This window comes from Crocodylus porosus, unplaced genomic scaffold (assembly GCF_001723895.1).
Source record: "Crocodylus porosus isolate Cpor-Errol unplaced genomic scaffold, CroPor_comp1, whole genome shotgun sequence".
In the NCBI taxonomy this organism is placed as follows: domain Eukaryota; kingdom Metazoa; phylum Chordata; order Crocodylia; family Crocodylidae; genus Crocodylus; species Crocodylus porosus.
The window spans coordinates 1604308-1622265 of record NW_017728925.1 but is presented as its reverse complement, the minus strand read 5'-3'; the positions used below and the strand labels follow the sequence as shown (position 1 = coordinate 1622265).

General features: G+C 47.8%; 1 long non-coding RNA gene across 1 annotated transcript in view; it reads left to right on the top strand.

Annotated features, from left to right (window-relative positions):
- Window positions 1-2882: 2882 nt before the first annotated feature.
- LOC109313798 overlaps window positions 2883-17958 on the top strand; it is an 18807-nt gene continuing 3731 nt past the window's right edge. The window contains exons 1-2 of the long non-coding RNA XR_002102148.1: window positions 2883-3712; window positions 13510-13512. This is a non-coding gene — a long non-coding RNA (uncharacterized LOC109313798). The remainder of the gene's footprint in view (window positions 3713-13509; window positions 13513-17958) is intronic.

Here is a 17958-nt window from a genome sequence, read left to right as displayed (position 1 = left end):
CCAGCAACCAACCAGCCTGCCTCCATCTGGAGGATTCCACTGAGCACAAATGTGACATCCCACCTCGTCCCGCCCCACCAGGTACCTCAGGAGCTGCTCGAGTCTAATCCTATGTAGTCTATCGAAGGCTCAGCCCTGGCTCCAACTCTTGCTGCTGCCCTGGATAGGACTCCAGGAATGAATGAATGGGCCAGGCTGTGCTTGGTCTGGATCTTCCCTCCCCTGCTCTTTGCTTGGGGCTTATTTTCACTTAGGCCTATGTGTTTCAGTTGCTATTATGGTTCTTGGAAGAAATGTGTACAATACATAGGTATGTCTTTTTACATTGTCTCTTTGTATAGTCTCACTTGTTTCTCATGAGTACGGTCCCTATTTACTCCCGTTTACTCTGCTTCATGTAGTAGAACACAAGGCCCCTCTTGTCACCTCCTAGTCATCTCTAATGTACTAGTCCAGTCCCAGTATGGTAATGACTCTCAGGAGAAAACAAGCCAGGAAACACATCCACAAGCTCACTTATTTTACTCAGCTTAATTCTAAATGCACAACACCCCAAGGCAGGCCTACTTTGGCTGAACATTTCTGTATAATAACTATTTGTTGGTCATAGTTAGAAGGAACCTCAGTCATCACTTCTTCCAACCACCTACACAGATACAGGATGGGCTACTCTTAAATCATCCTGGGGCCAACTGTTTTGGCAGGTGTGCCACAAATTAGCCTTGAACCCTCCTTGAGTGTCAGTATGATCCCTTTCCCCTGCCTGATCTGCTGCTCTGCTTTCTGCTCTCTGTTCTGTGCTCTTCACCCAATCTGCTGCTCTGCACTTGCTTCTTGCCCTATCTGCCATGCTGCCCGGCCCTTCCTCAATCTTCTGTGTGCCACGCACAGGTTGCCCATGCCACTTATAGCACACGTTACAGGTTGGCCACCTTGTCTTACACCATCTCAGGCATATACCTGGGCCAATACGAGGTGTTTTGCTATGGTGTAGTAATTCCTTCTTGGGTATCATAATGGTAAATGTTGATGATTGGAGTGAGTTGCCCAACTTGTTCATCTGAGATGTTAGGGAAATCACTTTCAATTTAGAATTACAAACCTATTTGCTTTTTTATGTTGAGGTTGGTGAGCCAAATCCTCTCCTGCATTACAGTGATGATATCCCATTGGATTTCAGATGAGTTTTAATGGTGCACAGTTTGCCTTGGTAGTTTGGAGGTCTGTTTTGAATCAGTTAAATCAATTAAACCCTCAATTAAACCAATATCGTAAGAGTCAAGAATAACTGAAATTAAATGTACATTGGTTCTCAAATGAGTTAACACTGGGTGTATGACTGCACAGGAGGTCTATTCATTTCACCCCTGTGAGACCTCTTAAAGTAACCAGTGGACTCTAGGAATATTGATGCCAAGTATCAAATGCATCACCCTATAGCCTGGTATAGCGGGGGTTAGACAATGTGAAACACCTCATTGTATGCATGAAGTTTTCTCCAGAGGTTCTGTCCTGAGTGCTGATGTGAGAAGCCAGTTTTGCAGGTAAATTTTTGAGCTGAGTCATCAAGGGCTCAGGGTTCTGCAGTGACATTAGTTAAGAGCCAGCAGCGTATACTGTAATGTTGCCAGAACTGACCGGCTATCTGCCTGAGAAAGCTGTTGTCTCAGTAAAATACAGGGTACGTGTACTTTTTACTTATTTCATGGTGTTGCCCTTTCTTCTTGACGAAGTGCAAGCCAGAAACAAACAGGAATCATTGCATTTGTAGTAACCAGTATGACTGTTGATAGTTTTTTTTGTCTGTGTCTTGGAGTTCAATGCATAATTTTAAGGTGTCTGAAAACAGGCCTGGTCTTGATATTGCTTAAGCCCATGAAATCAGGTGTGAAGTCAGTGCAGTTCAGTCATTTGGCCTTGGCTATAAAAGTTGGAGCTCAGTCTCTCACCGGGGATGTAGGCATTTGCAGTTGTGCTAGACACAACTGGCAGTTTTGCTTCAGAAATAAATTCTTACCCAGATATCCCAAATCTTGTGTGACAGTGAAATTAGAGGACAGGCAGGTGTGAAAATAGCAGACATGAAATATAATGAAGCAGCCTGAATGGAAATTAAATCACATTTTCCCTTAAATATTCAGTAAATGCCAGATAATAACAGATAACGATTGGTCAATTAATGTGTTTTGTTTAGAATATATTACAAATTGACATGGACAAGAAAAGATACTGGTAAAATAATGTTTATGGTTCTCTTTTCTTACCAAAGTAGTGATATAATGGTACATTTAGCTAGTTCTTCGGCACTCCAGCCTTTCTTCCGTATGATTCCTGTGGTAGAAGGAGGTGTTGTCTTTACCTGGCGTTTGACTGGCCCCATCAAGATTTAGAGCTCCATCCAAACCTCACTGAACAGGGAGTCTGGGCAGTGACAGAAGTGACATTTTGTTGTGTGATCGCCCCCTGAAAGTCTCTACAGCTGTGCCCTGACAGAAGTGCATGGCTTTAGAGTGCTTTCAAAGTGCCCAATCATGCAACCAATGAACCCGAGGTGGTGGTTTGGGGGGGGGGGCGGGGCTTCAATCCACCTGCCCCCCCCTCCCACCTCCAGAGCAAGCTGAGTAAACCCCAGGATGAACTCCCTCCCCTCCCTTCCCCTCTCCCATCCTGAAGACAGCACCACAACTGGAGGCGGGGTGCGCGGGGGAGAGAGGTTGCAGACATGCAGCTGCTCCAAACTGGAGCTCAATCTCCCAACCCCCCCAGACCCAGCACAAAATGTCTGTTGGGTCAGGGGACTGTTGTAACTCATGGTGCTTCCTGGTGGCAGCAGTGAGGGGGGTAGGGGGTGACAAGGGCTGACTGCCTGCAGGCGCCGCCAGCAGTGTCAGTGGCACCTTTTCGCAGGGGTTGCACCACCAAGCTCAGGGGATGCTCGTGCACCCCCTACGTGTTGCCAGTGTTGGAAACAGTTGAGTCAATCCCTTAGTAAAGCAGGTTTTTTTATGAAGACCTTAGCCAGCCAGTGAAGAGTATTGTCATTCTGTACAACCAGACAGCTCTTTATGAGACTGGTGGATTCCTCCTGTATTATATATAGCAATAACCTGCTGGCACGTCCCCGCCCCCCATGTGTAAATGTAACGTTTTGCCTATGGCTGTGCAAATCAATCTGGCATCTGACTTGTGGAGCCCTCGCCTGCCTGGGGGGGAGAGACTTAAGTGGTGTTATGCTGACAGGTCTCAGCAATTGGCTTTGAACAGAGTGCACTTCTGGAGTTGCTCTGGGCTCTGGCTCAGGGAGAAAAAGCATGGATGTAGCTGGAATTCATAAAGGACTTGATAAGAGGTCAGAGGCTGGAGTTTTGACACTAAAATCCAGACATAGAGGTAGAGACCCCATGAAAACGTTCTGCTTACAGAGCAGAGGTTCAAAAGGGCACAGCCAAATAACACTGCCCCTAAATGTGGGACACTAAAAATATCCCAGTTTGATAGAGTAGATTAAAATCCTTTGATGTGAAGGAAGAATTGGATGTTGTATACACAGAATATTATTGCCTTGTAAATGCATACATTATATTGATGAAAAATTAAAAGTTGGATTTTTAAAGCCACCTAAGAGACTTAGCTGCCCAGAGTCCTGCATCAAGCCAACAGGAGTTAGACTGATGCAAAAAAACAATGTTTTATGTTTCCTTTGCTGATTGGGGTTTTTTTTAAACAAATGCAGTTCCTGAAATTGAGCGGCTCTCTTGTGCTACCTATATACAGTTGGGAGGTAAAGAAGAACCCTATTGTAAAACAATAATGTAAAGAGTTTTGTTTTTTCTTTTAAAAAATAATAATTTCATTTGTTACACTTGGCAGCTGAGACCCTGATTTTGGTCACCAATGATTTCCCTCGGCAGCATGTACTGGTTACTTACTGTAAAGCAGCTTGTGAAGGCCTGGCTGCCGGCATTGCTTTTCCTTTAAAGGAACAATAACCCCAAATAAGCGGTGAATGGGGGAAAAAAACACTGAATCATGAAGACTTTGAAAACAGATCCATATAACATAGTCTTCCTGTTCACAGGCATGTCTGCGCCACCCTGATGCCCTGCCCAGGAACACCCCCACTCAGTCTGGCCAGTCCCATGCCAGCCTCTAGAAAGGAGGCAGTGCAGCTATCTTAGAGCAAGAGTTCTTCATGGGAGAAATCCTGTGCATGGCATGGAGGCAGTGTAGACAAGCCTCACATCTCTTTATAGTTTGAAACCAGTATGATGGAGCTGGGCAAATTATCCAACTGGGAAGGAGGACAAAGAATCAATACAATTGTCAGCCATACTTGAAGTGAGAAATGTTAAAGGGTATTTAACCATTTACATGACAAGCCAAATACATTCTATATCTTGCTGACTTCCCTTCATTCCCATTGATTTCAGTGGGGCTTGAGGGCACTCTGTTTCTTTAAAGTCAAACCTTTGAAGGAAAACTTTGTATTTGTGTGGTCATAAGAACTGCTGTCATGGGTCAGAGCAAAGGTCCATCCTGCCTAAGAACCTCTCTGTGACACTGGGTGCTTTAGAAACAGGGCCTGCGCAGAGATTCATCCCATCTTGCACTCTACTCACCGACAACGTTACGTGGTTGAGGTTACATTCCCGGTCATTGCACAGCTCCTTAGGACCTGCTCTGAACATTATTTGTATGGAGATTGCTCAGTCATTGCCCCATCCCACTTTCATCTGGAAAGTGATGATGGACTGGGCCTGTGAAGAGACTTTCAAATGCTTTATTCACAAATTTCCAAAAATGTGGTCTCTGATTTTGAGCTTCATACATCACAGGTGCCACAAGTTGCCTACTGCTGGTGTGAGACTTTTGAAAACATGGGCTTCCCCCTCTGTGGGTGTCAGTTGTACTTCAATACTGAGCCAGCAGGTTGCCCCGTCCAACAACATTTTTCTCCACAAAAGACAAATTTCAATGACATTCATAATCAGTTCCTTTGGCCCCTCTCCCTCTCCCGTCCAGGCTCGTGGTGCATTCTGCTGTGATGAGGGGTGTATCTGTCCTGCCTATTACATAGTCTGGCACATTTATTTGAGACTCTTTGCTGCTTTGCGAATGATAACCATGTTTCAGATATGTGAGAGTTTCTAAATTTTAAGTTACAATTGAATAAACACACATTTCGGGGAAAACAGCAGATCAGTTTTTCTTCTTTTTTCATAACTTCTCTCAAATTACCTATCTCTCTCAGCGGGATTGGTTAACACCACCAGCCAAACGTCCCTGATCAGCATTTTGAAGCCAGAAGGTCAAGAAAGATACAATGGTTTTAACAGATCTAAAATTTCTGCAGACAAAGGAAGTGTGGAAGAACTAAAACAAGGTTTTTACAGAGGGGAAGACAAAGCAAACATTGCCTCTTGAGGGCTGTGGCCATTTTGTGAGATAGTTGGAACCGATTTTTGAAAAGGGAAACAAAGCTCATGGCTCTGTCAAGAGCTAAGCTATGACAGGACCTTGCAACCGTCTTGAAGAGATGTGTGAACAACTGAACCGTACAAGAGCGCTAGACCAAGAGGGACTGTTGCGATCAGAACCAAAGAGATCGGCTGCTTCGTCCTGCAGCTCCTCCAGCTTTCAGACAAGGAAACTATTGCCTCTTCTTTCCTCAAGGGTTCATAGAGTCATAGTTGTTCGGGGCAGAAGGGACCTCAACAGATCAAGGAGTCTGATCCTCTGCCCTGGGCAGCAAAGAGTGCTGGGGTCAGATGACCCCAGCCAGATGCCTACCCAGGGTTGGTGGTACCCGGTGTGTTATCTCTGAGCGTGCTTCCTGAGGAGCTGGCACCGAGTTCCAGCCCATCCTTTTGTCACAGGCCAGGCTCAAATGAAATCCCTAGAAAGTGCAGGGGTAATGATTAAAAGGTCAGTCTTGGTTCCCTGGAAGCCGGCATTGCCCTGCTGAGACACCGAGTCAGGCTGCCTTTGAGGATTAGTCCTTCAGGCTCCAGGGCTCCCCAACTCTTGGCTGCCCAGTGTCCTGGGACGAATCCTGGGGCCTTGATGAACACAGCCTGTGAACCACTGTCCACACAATTTGTTATCTGCTGAAGGGGACCAAGAATTGGAGCAGCAGAGGAGGCTGCAGGTCAGGACTGATGTAAACCGGCAGAGCTGTGGGAAGGGCGTGAGAACAGCGGGCGCTGTAATGACACGGCCCACAAAGGCTGTGACAGTTCCCTTAGATACACTGGCAGAGCCGTGTGCTGGAAGTTTGCCCAGCCCTTGTCCGCACTGTGCCTGGGTCTCTGTGGTGCTGTTAGTCCCTCACTGGCACACCGTCACCCACCTCCTTAAAGACAGGAAAGCCACAGACAAGGAATGGGGTTGTTGGTCTCTATAAACCTGTCAAAGAAACAGTGGGGTTTCCTTCTGTTCAGAACTGCTGCTAACTGGCGTGCCGCGGAGAAGTGTCATTGCAGGAGCGTAAAGAAACCTGCCTGTAGATAAACACACGGGACAAGATGTGCCACTGGGGTGTGTCGGGCATACGTTTCAAGGCAGCTGAAAATATTCTAGCTGCAGCACCCACGAGGGAGCTGATTGGCTAAGACACGCTGACACGCCGTCTACCTTTGTACAGCTGGAGAGAGTGATTAAAGGCTTCCCCGGGCTTGCTTGCAATCGGACACTCCAGCTGTGTGCGGTCGCCTCAGGAAGGAGAAGACACGCTGCCCAGCTCTGCTCAGGAAAGACAAAAAGGTAAGCCAAGAATTGGCTTCTGGCTAAATCAAGGAGCCTGCCACGCTTTGCTAGGGTGCTGCACGACCGGTGGCCTGCTGCTCTCTGGTACCTGAGCCCAGTTGCAATGGGTGCGATAGGACACAATCCTGCTGAGGTCACATCTGTGAAGTGTGGGGCTTTCTTTGCTTTAAGGATGCAGCTTTCCTGTGCTTCTCATTTCTCTGCCTGTTGATATGGACAGAGGGGAATCTCTTTATAGGGGAATTTGCTTCTGCTTCTCAGGTTTCTCCTGTACTGGAGCTGTGGTTCACACAGTGCCATGCAATGAACCAGTGCCGGACTTCTTTCTCCCTTTCTCTCCCAGCAGAGCATCACCTCGGGCACATCTTTTCCCTCTGTTGCCCTCTGTACTGGGAAGATATAAATGACTCTAATGTGTCTGTTGGGGGAATTTCTTCGTCAAAACAATAATGATTCCTAAGGTAGCGTGCAGTGTAAATGAGAATTGTCCTCCTACCCTGGGGTCTCCTCTTCATCTGATTTCAGTGCTTACTTGAACAGGAAAGGGTCACTTGCTGCTTGCAAGGAAGGGTCTAGAGGTTTGAATCTGATTCACCACTAACTAAAAATATTAAGATTTACGTGGGCTTGTTCTCTTTGCAGGCCCCTGGCAACAAATTCGTAAAATGCCTCTTGGGCTCAGGTAGAGCACTGAGGCCAGAATCTATTAAATGCCCAAGACAGGACTGGGGCACTTCTCTCCTGTCCTCTTTGCAGCTCAAGACCTAAACCTAAACCAAGGGTTAGATTATGCTCAGGCACAGCTGGGTGGCTCTATGGGAGCCGTGCACATGTGTGCTGGTGAATGTCATAAACCCAAGGGCTAGGTTATGGTGTTCAGGCAGGCATGAGTACAGGGCAGCACAAGGAAGTGTCATACCTCATAGCTCTGGCTCCAGGACCCTCCTGGTTCTTCCTGCCACCTCCAGTACATTTCATGGCTTTGCCTTCTTCCTGTCTCTTTGAGGAGCCTTACGCTCTGCTCCTGACGTGTGGGGGAGCTGCAGTCCCACAGCCCCATCCTGCCCAGAGTCTGGCATTCACCTAGGCATGTGAAAAGGGAAGGAAGGCTCTTGAGGGTCACTTCTGGGGCAGTCTGCCTCACAGGCAGGAATACACTCTTCTCGAGGCAAAAGAAACCAGGCTGCAGCTAATTTGTTTCGCTTACTCTGGCACCAGTGAAATAAGCCAGTCAAGCTCCCAGCCCCTCCCAGTCCAGTCACTGGCACAGGGAAGCCAGATTGTTTTTCCCTCTTAGGGGCATAAAAATAAAATGCAAAATAGCTGGCTCAGGTCCAGACCCAATGAGAATCAGGACAGCAATGGCAATGCCGATTGTCAAATCATTTCAGTACAAACCCAGGTTCTTTATCAGTCTTGATCAAGTGACTGCCTGTATCAAAACAGCAATAAACCATCACAAGTGATGAAACTCTGCTGGGCCTCAGCATTTCCAGCATCCTGCCTGTCTGCGCTGAGTCCAGCCCGAAAACTACTGCTTCTCTTCCCCCTCAGTCAGACTCTGTTGGAGCCCATGTTTTAAAAATGTAGTAGGAGAACAGCTAATATATTCTGTGCTACAAGCTGGGATCCCTCTTGGAGGTGTCCACCAGCATGTGTGGAGGCACTGAAATCACGACCAAAAAGATATCATCATCCAGTCCCATAGCTCTGCAGGGAAGGCGTAGGTCTGTCGCTGGGAGAGAGATGGCTCAGAAAGTATCTTTTCTGGCAAGTGTCCTTGCTGAAAGCAGGTGTCTTAGGGTGCCCCTGGTAATAGGTACATATTGCTGAGTGCTTGTACTTCACCTATCCCTGCTTTCTTTGCTTTAGTGACCAGCGGCTGGAAGAGGAATAAAGTTAATGACTAGTTGAAACCATTCTAGCTGTTTGTTGGCTTTCCTTGAACAGGCATTGCCCAGATGCACCAAACCAGGTGCAGCATGTTGGTGGCATGTGGCTAGGTATCAGTTGAAACCACTTTACAGTTAGTAACCAGGCTGTGTTCATGATGCCTTTGAAGTCTGGACATGAGGCCAGTGGGTGACATGATTAGTATAAGTATAGGTTAAGTTATCTTACTGCTCAGGATATGCTCAGTCCCCTAAAAGAATTATTATTTATAGCGTTACTAAACCAGGAACACCAACATGTTCATGTAAGGGGAGCTAGTGTTCCTTTTTGCCTGGAACAACAGTGGGTGGGGAGCTGAAAAGATGAATTGCTGCTACAGCAGGTGCCAATAAGCTAAGGCAACACAGCTGAGGCTGTAACAACAGAATAGGCCCAATGGCATAAATTCATCATGGAATTAGGCAAGGCACAATGATCAAATCAAATATAGGGAAAGGCCCTCATTTCTCCTCCCCATTTAGAGATCAAAGCCAGGATCCTACTGACAATGAAACTCTGCTGAAAGGTTTTTCCAAGTTCACATTCAAAAGCGTAGGATCAAACCCAACATTAGAACTTCTTTTATTCCAGGACTGACCCTGGTGCAATTCCTGGGGCAGGGCGGAGGGGTGCGGGAGGGCTTGGGTTTATTAGAAACTGCTTTTGCTGAAATATGTTCTCCCTTGTGACTCATGAACCCTCAGCCTTTACACAAAAGTAACAGGTCTTGAACCTGAAACTCAAACACCCAACATCCACCTCTTTAAACAGGATCAGATGGAAATTCTCTTGTTTGGGTTGAGTCTAACATAAGGGAAAATGTGCCAACCACATGGGGCGGCAGTTCAGCATCAAGGGTGTACAGGTAGTGTAAGCTCTTCCAAAGGGTACATCTGATGCAAGTTTCCATCATGGATCTAATTCTCAACTCCTTTGAACCTTGCAGTCATTTTCTCTTATGCAAAATATGCATGAGATGCAACAAATTCATAATGGTAGGATTTTACCCTACCTTTGTTCTTCTGCAAATGAAGATGCCTAGTCAAGAATCAGGCCCTGCATCTGTGGAAAACTTCTCTCTCCCTGTGCTGGGGAAAAACCCCCAAACCATCAGCAATGATTAGATTTTGGATAAAACCAGAAGCCACAAGGTGGTGAGAAACCTAGCTCCACTTATCCACACCTGGGCATTAGAGAATGCTTTCTGTACCCTCCTATCAATGTAGACAGGACAAAAAAACCCTCCAGCAGAGGTGTGAGTAGGTCACGTTGCGATAATGCAGACCTAGTTAGCACTGTGCACATGACAGGCACCTGGACAAAACAAAAGTATTTCTGTGGTGGGGGCTGTCACTGTAAAGGTCAATCTTTTCAGGCAGAGGGTCTGGGCATGGTGCTGCATACAGCTGGTTGGAGCTGGATGCAGAAGGCAGAGTGGCAGGAACCTGTGACAAGAGCAGGTGCTATGGGCAGGGCGTGCAGGGAACAGATCGCTGCCCTGCGTTCCTGGGGTCTCCATGAACATTGGTTGAGAGCTGCGCAGGAAGCGGCTGCTGGGAAATGGAGTCTGGCTCCCAGCTGAATCCATCATTTTGCCCACCTTTTTTACAGGCTAATTAAATCAGAGATGCATAACATAAGCTTTCATAAGCAGTGGGTTTACTTAATCAGATGCTGTAAAATGAAGTAACCTGCTGCTTACAAAAGCTTATGCTACTCTGACTTTGGCCTGACTTCAGACTAACATGGCTAACTACCTGTATATGTAGGCAGCCATGGTTGTGTATCAAGGGCAGGCCAGATAGGTGTTGCTTGGCAATGTCCCACACTACAAATTACTGGTGTCCGGTGCGCATTTTCTGGAGTGATCATTTTGGCATCTAGTGCCCAGAGTCTGCATGAAGGACTGCAAAGGAAGAATGTTTCTTCCATGAGTTTCTGTTTTGATGGCTTTTATAGGTTGTGTCTCTGGTAGTCTCTGTTGCTGTTTGCTGAAGATTAGTAATTCTGGCAGCTGCCCCATCTCCCTTGTTGAAAACAGAGGTGAGCCAGTTCGCTTGTTCTAGTCATTATTCGGTGTATGAATAATGTGTGGCAGCTAAAGAAAGGCAAAGCAGAGATGACTGATCCACTGAATGGTTCAAAATGGAGTCTATAACCTGCAAACTTTATACCCTTTCACTTTTCACCTGACATTAGCTAACTTCAGTCCCACTTCACCACTGCTGCATTTCCCCTGATGTAGAATTTAAAGCAATGGCAGTCGGTTTGATTGTGTTCCACTAACAATAGGGTTTTTTTGTTATGGAAGGACATCGTTCTATTATTGAAACAGCACAGGACAAGGCAGAAGAACTCACAGTGGACTCCAAGATGAACATGAGTTGTCAGTGTGACAAAATCATCAGCAAAGCTAACTGTACTTTATCGTGCACCAGCAGATGCACGATGAATAGAACCAAGAAAGTGATACTTCCCCCCTATGCAGCATTGGTCAGACCACAGCTGGAGTACTGTGTCCAGTTTTGGGCGCCATACTTTAAGAGGGATGTGGATAACCTCAAGAGGGTCCAGAGGAGGGCCACTCATATGGTTAAGGGTTTACAGGCCAAGCCCTATGAGGAGAGACTAAGGGATCTGGACCTCTTCAGCCTCCGCGAGAGAAGACTGAGAGGAGATCTTGTGGTTGCCTACAAATTCATTAGTGGGGTGCAGCAAGGCATCAGAGAATCACAGGGCGCCTCTTGGGGTAACAAGGAAAAATGGTCACAAACTCACAGAGAGCAGATTTAGGTTAGACATCGAGAAAAACTTCTTCATGGTAAGGGCAGCCAAAATGTGGAATGGGCTTCCAGGGGAGGTGGTGCTCTCCCCTACCTTGGGGGTCTTTAAGAGAAGGCTGGATAGGCATTGAGCTGGGGTCATCTGACCCCAGGGCTCTTGCCTGCCCAGGCGGGGGTCGGACTCCACGACCTGTTGAGAATCTATGAAACTCCTAGGTTCCAACTCTGCCGCTAAGTCACTGCGTAACTTCAGACAAGGTAGAGGGATGTTGTGTGTGATGTGGTGGATGCCTTTATAATGGCTATAGATTCAAGATCATGTGTTAAGACTCTACCAGGAGCCTTCTTTTATAAGCCCCAAATTTACCACTTCCTCCGGTCACCTGGCAGTACTAGGAAATTGCATTTCCCCCCCGCAAGGTTGAACTTGTTTAACTTCAGCTTCTAGCCATTGGATCTTGTTATGACTTTGTCTTTTAGACTGAACTTCCCCCCCCCCCAACTATCTGATCTTTTCTCCCTGCATAAGCGCCCACACACACAGTGATCAAGTGACCTTTGAACAATCTCTACAGTGAACTGAATATAGAAAGACTCAGTTCTTGCTTTCTCAGGAAAAGGGAACCAAGAAAAAAGTGGTATTTCTATGAGCCACAAGTTCAGCATCATTTACAGCTCCTCCTTCACAGTGAGCCAGTCAGGTCTGTGTATGCGGAGTAGGTTATCAGTAAGGATCCCGTACCTATGTATGGTTTTAGATCTAGTGAAGAAAACGCTCTATAAAATCTAGGCAGTATTATGACTCATTATTAACTGGATCTAAATTTCTGGTTTGACTTGGTAACAAAACTTGGTAACGTTGGTCACCAAACTCGGTGACCAAATTTTTGGTAAGGTTACCAAGTCTGCTCTCCCAGCGTGCTGTAGTAAGGATCAAAAACTTCGTTATGTAATAGTAGTCTCCATTTCTCTTTCACAATCAAAACTATATGAGCTCTAGCTCAGCAATATTTTCCATTATTTTAGTCATCCATCTTGTAACTGCAGTGGCCCTAATGGTAGAGGAGCCATACAGGTGACTTATCAATCAAGATGAAGTGTGTTCTTTGAAGTGCTTGGACAGAGACCCTATGGTTCTCTCTAACTTTCTAACTGCTAAGTAAATTAAATAAACACAGATGATGCTGGTTAGTGTTCACTCACCTGGTTTCTCCATACTTTGATCTGGACTTTGCAATCTTAGAAAGGACTGCATACCATGTACAAGTCATAATTAACTTGAGCTAGCTGAGGTTATTCCTTAGCAGACTACATTTTGTCAGATAAACCTTAAGCTGACATTTTGGCTAGGTACAGGCAGTCCAAATGTCCAAGGTGGAACTGATTTAAGTTTCATGGTTTTCTGTAAGAGGCGTAGTTTAGACTGGTAGCAAACAGAACATACATTCATCCTTTGGAGTCAGGGGGGAGGGCAGGGAGGTAAAATCCTAGACTGGGTTTCACCATCTTTAAACCAGTCTGTATGGGCTGAACTTCTGTTCTGTTATGGAGAAAGACCAGTTTCCAATTGCATATCTGTACCTGGCCAAATGTCTTTTGCCTTGCCTGAGTACCCAGATGACCTTTTCTTCACTTGTTAGTAAGAAGTTCCTGTTGTATTGTGTTCTCTCTTTTTCACACAAGACATCATGTGACAAAGCAAAGAATATTTCTGATTCACATTATTGTTGTCATCATTTTTATCATATTTATTGCAGTTATTTGTTTGGTACTTCTGATTAAATTATCCTGAAAAACAAGTATGAAGGAATTCAAGGATGAAACAATTATATCGGTAATAACCCGTTTTCTCATAGCTTTAAGACTTCTGGTAAATGTTCCAATTAATTCACAAGAGCTCTAGCCTTACCTATCTAGATTAGTTGAAAGGTGCTTAAAAACCACAGTGGTCAAGTAGTCATATCAGTGCCTCTGGGCTTTTATCTATGCTAACTTCAATAACTTTCACTCCAACAAGCATATGAAATAGTTTGTGTTCAGTCACTAAAGTCAGCTGAGTTTCATTTCATGAACTGTACATGTGACTGAAACAAGATTAGCACTGAAATGAAAGTGGGAGGTTGCATACTTCTTATTTTTAGGATATTCCTGCTCAAGTGGATAGTAGGCCTGTGCGAGTAGGCAGGTATTCGATCCGCCTCAGAGATCTGGCCATAGGGTATAATGGGGGATCAATGAACTATCTAGAACTTTGTTGTTTTGTCTTTGATTCGGGTGAAACGTGCCGGGGTGGTAGCGTCTTCTGAGAGCATGAAGCCTGCCAAGTTTCATGAAGATCAGTGCAGCGGTTTGGGGGGAACTGCACCCCAAATTCTTGAAAGCAAAACTCCTGTCACATGTAAGTGTTACACCACGGGGGGGCGTTGGGTGGGTGAAAACTGCAGGGGTGGTGGCCCCTGCTCGGGCTACAAAGCATACCAAGTTTCAAGAAGATAGGTGCAGGGGTTTGGGGAAAGTGCACCTCAAGCTGCTGACAGGCAAAACTCGTGATGTGGGTGGGTGACACTGTGTGTCTGTTAAGGTGCGTCCTTCCTGGCGCTGGGGCCTCTGCACAACAGGGTAGTGTGCCCCAGTGAGGCCTCCTCCTTCCCTACTCTGCTTTACATGACAACAGGTACAATGCCTTAGCTGACTCAACACCAGTAGCATCAGCAGCAGCATCAAAGGTACCCAAATGGCACTGTCACAGAGCCTTACTTTTTATAAAGGAATTGACAGCAAGAAGTAAAGATGTTGCATGGTGTTGTGTTGGACATATGATGTTATTCATGGTGTGTGATGGCTTATCTTGTGTTTTTATGTCTATATGTGTATTATGAAAAAAAAAGGAGTGCTTAAAAAATGTATCTTTGGAAGCTGTGGGGTTGAAAACCCCTTTGTCAGGCTGAGGAAGTACCTGCCCTTGGTCCTGGATGGAAGGAATAGCAAAGAAGCCAGAGGCTGGCCTGGCCCGCAATGCAGGCAAGACAGCCAGTCAGTGAAAATGGAAATGGAGGCATCAGGGGGTGAGGGACAGGCTGGGGTGGGGGGGAAAGGGGGATGTAGCAGCGCAGGTAAAAGTGCAGAGGTGCCTGGGAGATCAGATGTCCGGTCAGTCGCAGTGTGCCAGAACTCCACTGTGTATATTGAGTCCACGAGTTTCTGTAACTACTACCTAGGAGGCTGATGAAGTGTAGTTCATAGACCCAGCTCTGAAAAGTGGTTTGTACATTCAAACAAGCACCTAAACTCATCACCAGCACTGAAGCCAACTTCCTACAGCTCAAAACACAAAACCTGCCAACTATCTCCAGTACCCCCACAAACTGCACACCAGAATCTATCAAAGACAACAAAACCCAACTCCCTGTGGGGGCACATTCCCCGCAAAAAAACACTCTACCTCCAGTCTCTCAGGGCTGATCCTGAGAGGGAACAAATTACAATGCAAACCACTTTTCAGAGCTGGGCCTATGAACTGCACTTCATCAGCCTCCTAGGTTGTAGGTACAGTAACTCATGGACTCGGTATACACAATGGAGTTCTGGCACGCTGCGACCAACCGGACATCTGACCTCCCAGGCACCTCTGCACTTTTACCTGTGCTGCTACATCCCCTTTCCCCCCTACTCCTACCCCAGCCTGTCCCTCCCATGCTGATGCCTCCATTTCCATTTTCACTGACTGGCTTTCTTGCCTGCATTGTGGGCCAGGCCAGCCTCTGGCTTCTTTGCTATTCCTTCCATCCAGGACCACCTGCAGGTACTTGCTCAGCCGGACAAAAGGGTTTTCAATGCAAAAGCTGGCATCCTGGGCAGCTAAGCTGAGTTCACTGGGAGCCTCACAACTGCACTGCAACCAGCAAGCATCAGGTCTGTCAAAGACGTAACAGGTCTGGGCGTTCACCAGCCAAGACTTTGTGTGTGCGTGCGTTAGCTGGAGGGTATGGCAACTCCTACCCACCTTTCACCAGGGGATCATTGGTCCTGGCATTTACAGGGCTGCCATGCCACCAGCAGTCCCACCAGGCCTCCCTACCCCAGCAGGGTGCAGTTTTAGTAGTCATGCCCAGGACCTGGGGCCTCCTCCTTCCCCATAGCCCCAGTCTCATACCTCCAAGTTCGTCCTGGCAGGGGAATGAGCTCAGCAGGAACATGTTTTTCCCTTGCTGGATGGTGATGCAGTTAGTGCAGCTGAGAGTGGGGCATTACTCAGCTTTTAAAAAACTCAAAAAAGGAAATTGGTGCAGATGGAGTGAGAGGGTGGCACTCAGTCCATCTGCAGGTGGAGCTTGGGGAACCCCAGCAGCGGGAGGTTCACCTTCAGGAACACCAGCTGCTCCACCAAAGGAGGATCCAAGCAGGCGCTGTGGAGTATCACAACATCCCCAGCAATGCTGAACACCCTCTCGCTTGGCACGCTGGTTGGTGGAACACCGGTTGGTTTGCCCAGTAGGCCAAGGGGTCGCAGTCCTGTGGCTCCACATCCTCAGCAAGATAGGTAGCCACTGAAGCCCCAGCACTACCTGCCCGAGGCTGGGGTCTCATGTGTTTGGATCCCAGCACTGAAGCCATGCCCATGGTCCATATTGGCAGTGGCTGGCACGGAGGAGACTGGCTGGTGGTGGTGCTAGTGCTGGTGCTGGTACTGATGGTGGTACTAGTGCTGGTGCTAGGAGTGCTGGCACGGGAAAGTGGATCCCCCTCTTCCATATCCCCTCACTGCTGCAATTCGGCCTCCCTGACTTTGTTGACCAGCACCTGTGTCCAGTGATGGAGGGCTTTGGTGCTGCCAGTGCACATGCTCCCCTGCACCCTCGGGTCGCACATGCCCGCCATCATGTGGACCGTATTGGACCACAAGGGATCCAGCCATCTCCTGATGCCCTCCTTTAGCCGCCTCACCAGTGCCTGCACATCTGGTGACAGGAGCCTGCCCCAGCCAGGAGCACTGATCCCCTGAAACTTCTCCATTTGGTTCTCCAGTTCCCTCACTAGGGGGATCACCTGGCTGAGGGGGGCAATCGCTAGTGCTAAGGGTCTCAGTGGCCTTGAGGAAGGGCTTGAGGACCACCAAGATCTGGGAGATGGTACCCCACTCAGCTCTGTTCAGGGGGGCGCTTATCCCAATCTCCCCAAGCAAGGCCATCTCATGGATGGCCTTCTGCTGCTCCACCAGCCTTTTGAGCATCAGGTATGTGGAGCTCCACCAAGTCTCCACAACCTGCATGATTTTGTGCTGTGGGATGCTCAGCTCTGCCTGTTTCTCCCACAGTATCTTGGCCCCCTTGATGCTGCAGTGGAAGTAGTCCACCACCTTCCTGCATTTCGAAATCAGCTGGCTTGTAGCAGTAGTAGTGGTGGCGCCGTCAACAGCAGCCCCGTCCCCCTTCAAGGCATCCTCACCATTAGGTACAGCCTGTGTGCCACACATCGGATGCCAACAAAGTTGGCATCACAGACAGCCTTCATCATATTGGCCTCGTTGGTGACCATGAACCCATGGGTGAGCTTGGCCTGCCTAATGAGCCACCCCTGCACCGTGCAGTTCATGGCCCCCATGATCTCCCTTGCCGTGTGGGACTCATCCAGCCCCTTGGCTTGCAGCAGAGCCCACCAATGGCCTGAGTGATTGCACCAGTGCCCCATGAGGGAGAGGTAGGTGTGATCGCCACCCCAGCTGCTCCAGATGTCAGAGGTAAAGTGCAAGGCTACCTGCAGTCCTGCTTGAGCAGCTCCTCCCTCTAGTACTCCCTGCATGCATCATACAGGGAGGGCACCACTCTCCTGCTAAAGGTGGTGCATGCAGGCACTTTGTACAGTGGGGCCACAATTCCTGTGAACTGCCTGAACCTTGGCTGATCAACTAGGGAGAAGGGCTGGTTATCCAGAGCAAGCATCTCCCCAATGCTCTGGGTGATCTCGCTCGCCTTGGGATCGTGCCCCGCTTTCTGTCCACCTTTCCCTCACTGGTCCAGGGTGGCCTGTGTCTGCTTTGTGGGGAAGGGGGCTTTGGAGCAAGCGGGGGACTTCCCTTTCAGCACACTTGAACTGGTGCCAGGCTGAGCAGGAAGAAGGGAAGGGAGTGCTGCCTCCTCAGATGCAGCAGTATCACTGTGGTGGAAAAGTGTGTCACATCCTTGTCATGGCTCACGTGCCTTCAGCAGTGCTGGCAGATGACAAACCTGGGATCATCTGCCAGCTCAAAATGCTCCCACGCTACACTACTCCCCCACTTCTGGGTTGAGGCTGAGGATCCTGCCTTATCTCACTCCTGAGCAGGCTGAAGCTTAACAGCAGGAGGAGCTGCCTCAGCTGAGCCACTTGCCTTCACAACCTCAGTCTCCTCCGAGGTGCTGCTTTCCAGAGGAAACCTGGGTCTAGGGGAAACTTGAGGGGTGTGGAGCACAAACTCTGATTCCCCTTCAGTCCCCAGAAT